The 11534-nt window shown below is 45.5% G+C and overlaps 1 protein-coding gene across 1 annotated transcript in view; it reads right to left on the reverse strand.

Moving 5' to 3' along the window:
* The window catches only part of ZNF385A (zinc finger protein 385A), a 222076-nt gene extending 218760 nt beyond the window's left edge, over window positions 1–3316 (reverse strand). The window contains exon 1 of the mRNA XM_072134675.1: window positions 3191–3316. The gene's annotated coding sequence lies outside the window, so the exon portion shown is untranslated. The remainder of the gene's footprint in view (window positions 1–3190) is intronic.
* Between the last annotated feature and the right edge of the window lie 8218 nt (window positions 3317–11534).

The raw sequence follows: 11534 nt of genomic DNA on the forward strand, positions 1-11534 counted from the left end.
CTGTGTATTAGAATAAAGCTGTCCTATATTATATATGATATATTCTTTATATAGGAACCATTAAGGGGAACCTGTCATGAAGAACAGGAATAATACAACTTACCCCCCCCCACCCCCACCCTGCCTTGAATCTGCCTTCTCCCTTCAGTAGTTGCACCCAAACTTTTTCTGCCATTGCCTTGTCTATGTTGGTTTCACCCATCGCAGGGTGCTATCTGCAGTTTCCCGCACATTTCTCACTGGTAATTTGACCATGCAGTGAGAGGGACCGCATCCTGTCAAGGACAGGAAGTGGAAGTGGTCTGCTCAGGTCAAGATCTGAAGAGACACTGAGCTGTCAATCAAAAGAAGGAGGTGTGGTTCACTGGCAGCCTGGAGAAAACATGACTCTTCTCTTCAGAAGTTGACTCCTGTCTACTCATTTGCATATCAGAAAAACTGTAATTAAGATACAGTGCATCAGTGGCAGATAATTTTAGATGATATGGGGAGGACTTCTAACCCTTTACCAGCAGGTATTACTAGTGTGAGAAGTAAAATTGTGGTGACAGGTCTTCTTTAAATACTCCTAGGTTTTTGGATATAATATTGAAATCATCATTCACAAATCCACCGCTGCATCCATGGAAAGGTCATAAATAGAATAGCAATCAAGAAATTGTTATCCCCATTTATCAACCAAGACTCCACAAAAAAGTCATATAAATTACACAAATGCACTAGACCTAAAGCATTTTTTAATGTATTTTTATAAACTATATATTTATATTAATACTTTATAGTGGCGTTGTATAGGTTGAATTCCGCACTGGATAAATGAGATGCTATGGATCACAAATCCGCATCGGGAAGCTGTTTCCTGTGTAAGGTACGTGTATGGGATTTAGATGAATTTCATACTCTACACTGATACTATATTACGCTGCAGGTTTTTTTTACATAATACACAATATGTGTGTGAGCCCTAAAGGCTGATGGCGCTGCTTTTCATGGTTCACTGTACGAAAGCACTTTTTTAAATATTTTATATATTAAATATTTTAAAAAGTGCTTTCCAGAGATTCTGGAACGCACAAAGCAAACCACATGGCAAAATCTTTTCTAAAGTGGAGTCGGGTTCAATAAATACCATCTTGTACTGAGGAAAACTTCCATTTTTGAAATGCAATGCAAATGCAATACACCATCAATACATATCAACCCTTCCCTGTTATCATAAAAATGATTTAGCAGAGGTCAGTAGCTGCAGATTTAATTTATATAGAATGAGATACAGTTACATATCCAATTTAGAATATTAAAGGACATATTTTAACACATTTGTCACATTGCGATACTCATGGTATATAAAACCGTATTCAGAAACAGACACTGATCTCCATGTGTTACAATTTGTCACGCTGTCAATATCTGACCACAAGGCGCTTTAAAACTGGCGCTCTGACACATGGATACTAGTGACCTCAAGTGGTAGAAATTGAGAACTGCATTTACATTACTATTCACATTATTATTTATTACTATAGACCATTAAAAATATTGTATCCTTCATCACAGCTATTAAAAACACTAGTTCCTTGCTGAGAATTCTTCACTCTGATGATCTAACCACAGATGGTGTTCCTACACCAGAACCATTCACAGTGCAGCTGTTTCAGGGGTCAGTAGACGAGGGATCAATCCAGTGTAAAGCAGAGGAACTGCATCTAAGTTCCTGTTCAAGTGAATAGTAGACATGCTGCAGTTCCATGTCTTGGCCACTGTACAATGGACATAGCCTTTTGCTCCATCCATTGTATAGGTCAGGCACTCTAACCCAGGTGTTAGAACCTCACTGATGATCTACTGATCTACCTATGGAGCCTGGAGCCCCTGAGGATCATTTGCATATGGGGTCCTGGGTTCGAATTCCACCCAGGTCAACATCTGCAAAGAGTTTGTATTTTCTCTCCCTGTTTGCATGGGTTTCCTCCGGGTCCTCCGGTTTCCTCCCACACACCAAAAACATACTGTTAGGTTGATTAGATTGTGAACCCCATTGGGGACAGGGACCAATTTGACGTGTTTTGTGCAGCGCTGTGTACACTATATAAATAAATAATTGTTATTATTTATTATACAGTCCTTCATCCAGATGGTAGATGCCCTTTAACACTTTCACAGTCTCCTTCATATAGTCTCCAGTATATGATTTGAGGATATATTACTTCTTGAAGTTTATGAATAAACTGATAACTTATTATTACAATTCCTCTCACTAATGCAGACTATGCAGAGGATGCCACAATGGCAACACTTAGGTATCAATTTCTCATTGAGTAAACATTGCTCTGGAATTATTAAATCTTGAGGAAATAATTGAAAAAAATATATAATAGAAGGAATATATAAAGGTTTCCTGAAAATTTTTATTTAGTACATTTTGCAAAAATACCAGTTTACAATGGAGGGTCCCATAGTCCTTGATCATTATGTAACATACTACATAGTGCTGAACTGTACCAGTATATTTTATTTTACAAACCAAGTATCTTCTAGAATTTGTGATTAAATGAAAATATTCCCCTTCCTAGTTTTTTCATATTTCATATAATATCTACATCCAAAATGTCTAATCCCCTATTATTTTGGTATACTCCAAGTATTGCAGCAGATCAATGAGGAGCTGCCCCTCTTTTGTCATCTCTGTTTAACCAAATACTATTCCCCATTTCATAACACCTTTCCTTATAACTCTGGGTTGTGATGTTCCTCTGTTTTTCCTACTAAAAACGTTACATTAAAAAGTGCTGGTAGTTGGTGAACAGAAATCCTGGTCCTCATGGTGACATATCATTATAACATTTGTTAATAACTTATTGGACATGTAACAGAAGAATAAGTATTTTCTGAAATAAGATAAGTCAGGATTGAGGACATTGGACGCATCCTCTATGGATTTTGCAGTATGTCCAGAGTATTTCTACCACGTGTTATGGTCAGAACTCTCTGATGCAGATCAATCGAAGAGAAAGTGACATGCAAGCTGTGACAGTAGGATTGGTGCCATCAATCTTTGTACTGCGCTGCAGAATATGTCTGTGCTACATGAACAACAGCAATAAATAACATGTAATAATACAAAAGACAAATCTTGTTAGTGCTAGACATCTGTTTCAGGTATCACAACAAGCATTGGAAGATGTGTTACCTGTAGGTGGATCCACTGGGTGATGATCATAAAGAACCCATTTCCAGGTTGGAGTCTTCAGCTCCTTAAGACGTAACCTCTAGAGGGCTGAACTCTGGTGCAGGATAATAAATCTGAAGTCTCAGTGTCTTCCCTGTAGTTTCAGACTTATGGATATTCCTTCCAGGTTCTATGTCACAAGCTCGGAGAATGTTCCCAAGATCTCCCTCCTGCTGTCATTCCCCCTTAGCAAATGTGTCCAAGCACTTGATATCCAGCGGGGTCAGAGGCTACATGGAGAATTTTTGGTCCCAGCTGACATGGCAGTTGTGAAAGCAAAGTTGTGTGAGAGAAGCAACTCTGGGCTATGTATTAGGATAGTGGTCGCCTTTGGCTGTTTAAGCATATTCCTCCACAACTTTCGCTGACACTTGTAAAAGTATCCGTGTCCCAGAGCGCAGGATCCAGCAGAGGCCTCCCCCTGTGTGAGACGGAAGGGAGCCGGCTTCTAATAACTAGCACTTTCATCTCATTGAAAGCAATTACAGGATTTACTGTTACCGGGTTACTATTAGAAACCATCAGCTCACATTACCTGCTCACCTGTATATAAAATATTCTTCTACATGAAGATCCTTGGACTATCAAATACCACATTAAGGATACAAAAAAAAAATTGTAAAAAAAGGTTGGAAATCAGCACTACACTGGAGATTAAACTTCTCTATGGCTTCCTGATTTAAAGGGGTTGTTCGGAGGTTGAAAAGGAAAATGGCGTCTTTGTGATATTTCGAAAAAAAAACAACCATCTCTATACAGATGAGCTGAAATACTGGTGCCAACACGGTCGAGTCTGGCGCTGTTTTTGGAAGTAAGCAGCCATGATTTACCTCCCCTGGACAGCCCCGTTAATTAAAACAAATGCTCCACAATATAATTAAAAAGTGAAACCCATATTATGGATCAGATTAATTATACTATCTGAGGAAAATGTCAGCTATAGTTTTAGACCACATGTTCAAACAAGGAAACATGACTCAGATGAAAGGGTTGATTCTCAAAGGGAAGGCCTGTGGCTTGAAATGTGATGTCATACTGGAACAAAACCAAGTCACCTATAAACCCACAAAATCAAAACTCAAATGATTTGAATTTTCAAAATAAGATTTGACTGCGGGCATAGTTTCATTCAATGGAGGAGATTTATCACATGCCAGCGTAGTTGCCTAAAAACCAAGGCGAATATCTGCCTTGGCGTGGAACTGGAGTAATGGGGATAATAATCACAATGCCAGGTGGTCACGAGGGAATTAGATTATTTCAGAGCTTCTACGCCAGTTTTCTGGCAGCATACTCGAGAGTCTGTGTGTAATTAGAAGAGCTTTAGAAGGAATCCTGGATATTCCATTTGGTTGAAATGTATTGCTGATATGTTATTATGTAACGTATTACCAGCAGTTTGCATGGTGGACGGTTTCTCTCCTAAAGGAAAGGCTACTCTTCAGTAGGGAAGAGAAAATGTAATTCATGGACCAGACCTGTGAACTGGGTGCTAGAGGGACCACCTAGATATGGAGGGGTGCTAACAAGCCACTTTTCCTGGGCTATAATATTTACATGTCCTGGTAAATGTCCCCAGAATCTATGAAAATCATGCATAGCATACTTAGGGAAAAAACACACATGCAAGCAAAAGAAACATGGAAATTGGTCCCTCTCCATGTCAGGAGCTGCCTGGTGAGGCTGATCACCTCACTAGGGCGTCTCCAGCATGGAATCTAGTATGCAGCCGTCTCAAGCCACTGCCTGGGAGCAAGGGTTTATCTCATTGTCCAATTGTATGTTCTGTGTTACTGTGATGGTAGGAGCAAGCTGTATAAGGGAGCTGCCAGCTTACAGGGGGAGGTTTTAAAGCCCCTTGTGGCTGGCAGCTTCCAGGTCAGTTGGGGAGCTATTTTGATCCCTTTCTACATACAAGGATTGCCCCAGGGAGAAACCTACTCTGTCAGCCTCTCCCTCCATTTTCTTGCACACACCACCTGCTGAAGACCTGCCAGGATGTGGACGAGGCCTCTGCTCCTGATGCCAAGTTACATGACCAATGCTGTGCACTAGGACGTTCTTGCCAACCACTCAAGTATTCTGGGCCCGGTTTGCCTCCGGCCTTCCAAAAAGGTATGGTCGCGGTGGTGAATGTTATTTTGTTCTTCAATAAACTGAGAAAGACACTCGTAAGCCTCAAGAATAAAAGTCTACATTGGACTTGCAAAAAAAAAAAAAAAAAAAAACGAGCACAGTTCTGAACATTCTTTGGACAGATAAAACCTTGATCAACCTTAGAAAAAGTATGAAGAAGGCAGGCGTGGTACAGCTCATGATACAAAGCATACCACATCTGTAATACACAGTGGAGGTAGAATGATGGCATGGACGTGCATGGATGCCAGTGGCATTGGGTCACTAGTAGAGATGAGCGAACATACTCGTCCGAGCTTGATGCTCGTTCGAGCATTAGCGTACTCGAAACTGCTCGTTGCTCGGACGAATACTTCGCCCGCTCGAGAAAATGGCAGCTCCCGCCGTTTTGCTTTTTGGCGGCCAGAAACAGAGCCAATCACAAGCCAGGAGACTCTGCACTCCACCCAGCATGACGTGGTACCCTTACACGTCGATAGCAGTGGTTGGCTGGCCAGATCAGGTGACCCTGGGATAGACTAGCCGCTGCCCGCGCTGCTCGGATCATTCTGTGTCTGGATGCCGCTAGGGAGAGAGCTGCTGCTGGTCAGGGAAAGCGTTAGGGTGTTCTATTAGAATAGTGTTAGGCAGGAGTGATTCAACAAGAACCCAACAGCCCTTCTTAGGGCTACAATAACGTTATACTTTTTTTTTTGTTGTTTGCTTGTGGCTGGGCTTGCTGGCACTAGTAGTGCAGCTATTACCATATAGTGAGTAATTTGCAGGGGGACTTGCTACCGTTGTGTTTAGCTCTTAGTGACACACATATCCACCTCAAACACCAAAGTGGGAAAATTTATTAGGGGTTTGATTTCAATTAGGCACAGTCTGCCATTTACTTTTTATTTTACGTTTATTTTTTCATAACTCAGCGTCATCTCATCAGTGTGCTTTCATACTTGGCTAGAAAATAGCCAAAGGAGAATCCAAACGGCTTACTTAGGCCTACAATAGCGTTATATATTTTATTTCTGGTTGATCTGCTGGTGGCTGTCCTTGCTGCAGTGCACATACTAGCCAATTGTCAGGAATTTGGAGTGAGACTTGCGACCGCTGTGTTTAGCGCTTAGTGACGCACATATCCATCGCAAAGACCGAAGTGGGAAAATTTATTAGGGGTTGGATTTCAAATAGGCACAGTCTGGCAGTTTCTTTTTATTTTACGTTTATTTTTTCATAACTCAGCGTCATCTCATCAGTGTGCTTTCATACTTGGCTAGAAATTAGCCATAGCAATAGGATAGCATTGTTTGGTTTTAAAAACTAAAAAACACAAAAAAAAAACTAAAAAACACAAAAAAACACAAAAAAAAGTAAAAAAAAAATTAAAGTTATAACTTTCATTTTCAAAATGTTTAACCCGAGGGCTAGGGGTAGAGGACGAGGGCGGGGACGTGGGCGTCCAACTACTGCAGGGGTCAGAGGCCGTGGTGAGACACCACCTGCTGATGAGGGAGCAGGGGAACGCCGCAGAGCTACACTCCCTAGGTTCATGTCTGAAGTTACTGGGACTCGTGGTAGAGCACTGTTGAGGCCAGAACAGTGCGAACAGGTGATGTCGTGGATTGCCGACAATGCTTCGAGCAATTTGTCCACCAGTCAGTCTTCCACGCAGTCCACCCATGTCACCGAAATCGGCACTCCTCCAGCTCCTGCACCTCAGCCTCCTCCGCCCCAGTCTGCCCCCTCCCAGGAAAATTTGGCATTTGAACCGGCATACTCTGAGGAACTGTTTTCTGGACCCTTCCCACAGTCACAAACCACTTGTCCGGTTGCTGCTGAGCAATTTTCCGATGCCCAGGTTTTCCACCAGTCGCAGTCTGTGGGTGATGATGACCTTCTTGACGTAGTGGAAGAAGTGTGTAAAGAGGTGTCCGACGATGAGGAGAAACGGTTGTCAGACAGTGGTGAAGTTGTTATCAGGGCAGGAAGTCCGAGGGGGGAGCAGACTGAGGGATCGGAGGATGATGAGGTGACAGACCCAAGCTGGGTTGAGAGACCGGGTGAACACAGTGCTTCTGAGATGGAGGAGAGTCCTCGACCAGAACAGGTTGGAAGAGGCAGTGGTGGGGCCAGACGGAGAGGCAGGGCCAGAGCAGGTGCATCAGCGCCAAATGTGTCACGTAGTGAAGCTCCCGTGGCGAGGGCTCCCGCGGCAAGGGCTAGATTTTCAGAAGTCTGGAGGTTCTTTAAGGAAACACCGGATGACCGACGGACTGTGGTGTGCAACCTTTGCCAAACCAGGATCAGCAGGGGTTCCACCACTACTAGCTTAACTACCACCAGTATGTGCAGGCATATGAATGCTAAACACCCCACTCAGTGGCACCAAGCCCGTTCACCTCCGGCCGTGCACACCACTGCTCCTTCCCCTGTGTCAGCTGATAGTCAGCCCCCTGCCCAGGACCCTGGCACAAAAACCCCATCGTCGCCTCCACGATCCTCCACAGCATCCACCAGCGTTCAGCTCTCCATACCCCAGACGCTGGAGCGGAAACGGAAATATAGTGCAACCCACCCGCACGCCCAAGCCCTTAATGTCCACATCTCCAGATTGCTTAGCAGGGAGATGCTGCCCTATAGGCTAGTAGAGACCGAGGCCTTTCGCAACCTCATGGCGGCGGCCGCCCCTCGGTATTCGGTCCCCAGCCGCCACTACTTTTCCCGATGTGCCGTCCCAGCCCTGCACCAGCACGTGTCAGACAACATCATCCGTGCCCTGACCAACGCCGTTTCTGACAAGGTCCACCTGACCACGGACACGTGGACGAGTGCTGCCGGGCAGGGCCACTATATATCGCTGACGGCACATTGGGTTAACTTGGTGGAGGCTGGGACAGAGTCTGACCCTGCGGCTGGTCATATACTGCCGACGCCGAGGATTGCGGGGCCTACCTCGGTCCAGGTCTTTCAGGCATACTATGCCTCCTCCTCCTCCGAACTACCATCCGTGGGCATGGCGCCATCAGTCGCTAGCTCTAGGCACAGCAGCAGTGCCATCGCTAAGAGACAGCAGGCGGTGCTCAAACTGCTGAGCCTAGGCGATAAAAGGCACACCGCCCAAGAACTATTACAGGGCATCACGGCGCAGACTGATCTGTGGCTGGCACCGCTGAACCTGAAGCCAGGCATGGTTGTGTGTGACAACGGCCGTAACCTGGTGGCGGCTCTGCAACTCGGCAGACTGACACATGTGCCATGCCTGGCCCATGTGTTAAATCTGATAGTTCAGCGTTTCCTCAAGACATACCCCAATCTGTCTGATTTGATCACGAGGGTGCGCCGCATCTGTGCGCATTTCAGGAAGTCCAGCACAGATGCTGCCACTCTCAGGGCAGCGCAGCGCCGCCTCCAACTGCCCGCTCACCGACTGTTGTGCGACGTGCCCACGAGGTGGAATTCAACATTAACCATGTTATCCAGAGTTTACCAGCGGCGCAGAGCGATTGTAGACTGCCAGATGTCAACTTCCACCAGAACTGGTAGTCAGGTCAGTCAGCTTCCTCAAGTCTACAATGAGGAGTGGACGTGGATGTCTGATATCTGTCAGGTGCTGAGTAACTTCGAGGAGTCAACACAGATGGTCAGTGGCGATGCCGCCATCATCAGCCTCACCATCCCGCGGCTTGGCCTGTTGAAAAACTCTCTGATCAGCATGAAGTCGGAAGCTTTGCGCTCGTCACAAGAGATGGGGGAAGAAGATTCCCTTGTTGATAGCCAAAGCACCCTTAGGTCTGTTTCTCAGCGCATATCGGAGGAGGTGGAGGAGGATGAGGAGGAAGAGGAGGAGAATGTTGGCGAGACACAAGAGGGGACCATTGTTCAGTCCTTCACTGTTCAGCGTGTATGGGCAGAAGAAGAGGAGTTGGATGAGTTGGAGGAGGAGGAAATGGACAGTCAGGCCAGTGAGGGGAGTGAATTCTTACGCGTTGGTACTCTGGTGCATATGGAAGATTTCATGCTAGGCTGCCTATCCCGTGACCCTCGCGTTCAAAGAATTTATTCCAGCACCGATTACTGGGTATTCACTCTCCTGGACCCACGGTACAAGCAAAATCTTTCCACTCTCATCCCTGGAGAGGAAAGGAGTGTGAGAATGCATGAATACCAGCAGGCCTTGGTGCACAAGCTGAAACACTATTTCCCTTCTGACAGCGCTAGCGGCAGAGTGCGTAGTTCTGCGGGACAAGTAGCGAGGGAGAGTAGGCGAGCAGGCAGCTTGTCCAGCACTGGCAAGGGTACGCTTTACAAGGCTTTTGCCAGCTTTATGTCACCCCAGCAAGACACTGTCACCTGTCCCCAGTCTCAGCAGAGTAGGGCTGATCTTTACAGAAAGATGGTGAGGGAGTACGTAGCTGACCATACCATCGTCCTAAATGATCACACAGCTCCCTACAACTACTGGGTTTCAAAGCTGGACATGTGGCACGAACTGGCGCTGTACGCCTTGGAGGTTCTTGCCTGCCCTGCCGCTAGCGTGTTGTCCGAGCGGGTTTTCAGTGCAGCTGGTGGCATCATCACCGATAAGCGTACACGCCTGTCGACTGACAGCGCTGCCAGGCTGACGCTTATTAAGATGAATAAAGCCTGGATTTCTCATAATTTCCAATCTCCACCAGGTGAAGGAAGCTCAACCTGAATAATTTATGCACTCCTCCAACTCCTCATTTTCCTCCTTCTCCTCCTCTTTGTACACTAAAGCAGAGGAAACTGGCTATTTTTTGACAGGGCCCACTGGCTCTAGCTATAGTACTTTATGCATTTAATTTTTCTGGAGGGCCACCTACCTGGTCCTCTGTTTTAAACAATTTTTGGGACTGCCACATACAGGCACTCAATCTATTTCATTTTTCTGGAGGGCCACCTACCTGCTCCTCTGGTTTGAAAACTTTTTTGGACTGCCACATACAGGCACTCAATCTATTTCATTTTTCTGGAGGGCCACCTACCTGCTCCTCTGGTTTGAAAACTTTTTTGGACTGCCACATACAGGCACTCAATCTATTTCATTTTTCTGGAGGGCCACCTACCTGCTCCTCTGGTTTGAAAACTTTTTTGGACTGCCACATACAGGCACTCAATCTATTTCATTTTTCTGGAGGGCCACCTACCTGCTCCTCTGGTTTGAAAACTTTTTTGGACTGCCACATACAGGCACTATCCAAATTAAATTGTCTCCATAGCAGCCTCCACACGTTGTCTCCATTGCTACCTCCAAAAGTCGTCCATATAGCTGCCTCCATACATCGTCCCCTTATCAAACGAGGTGTGTCAGGCAGAAATTTGGGTTGTTTTCATGGATTCCACATCAAAGTTGTTAACTTTGTCGCCACCCTGCTGTGTTATCCACAAAATATACTGGCAAACTTTTACCATTTACGGATATTATTTCAGCGCTTCTTGCGCATCTGTTTACATTCCCCTCACCCGCCATATCCCAAACTTATAAGAACGAAACTACACTTAACTTGGTGCAGGCTGGGACCGAGTCTGACCCTGGGGCTGGTCATATACTGCCGACGCAGAGGATTGCGGGGCCCACCTCGGTCCAGGTCTCAAAGGCCTACTATACCTCCTCCTCCTCCCACCCCTCCTCCACCTCCTCCTCCTCCGAATTACCATCCGTGGGCATGGCGCCATCAGTCGGTAGCTCTAGGCACAGCAGCAGTGCCGTCGCTAAGCGACAGCAGGCGGTGCTCAAACTGCTGAGCCTAGGCGATAAAAGGCACACCGTCAAGAGCTATTACAGGGCATTCCACATCAAACTTGTTAACTTTGTCGCCACCCTGCTGTGTAATCCACAAAATGTACTGGCAAACTTTTATCATTTACCGATATTATTTCAGCGCTTCTTGCGCATCTGTTTACATTCCCCTCACCCGCCATATCCCAAACTTATAAGAACGCTACTACACTTGATCTTATACAAAAGGTTCTTAGAAGTGCTGTTTGGGGAGTAGCCTAGAGACAGGGGCATGGATTGGCGAAAGCTCGCCTGGAAGCGGAGCGCCAGCTCCATCCCAAGATCCAACAAACATAGTTTTAACTGCAGCACCTTTAATCTACTACTAGTTCACTGCCTCCATAATAATAATAATAATAATAATAATAATAATAATAATCTTTATTT

The sequence above is a fragment of the Engystomops pustulosus genome, chromosome 2 (genome assembly GCF_040894005.1).
Source record: "Engystomops pustulosus chromosome 2, aEngPut4.maternal, whole genome shotgun sequence".
Classification (NCBI taxonomy): domain Eukaryota; kingdom Metazoa; phylum Chordata; class Amphibia; order Anura; family Leptodactylidae; genus Engystomops; species Engystomops pustulosus.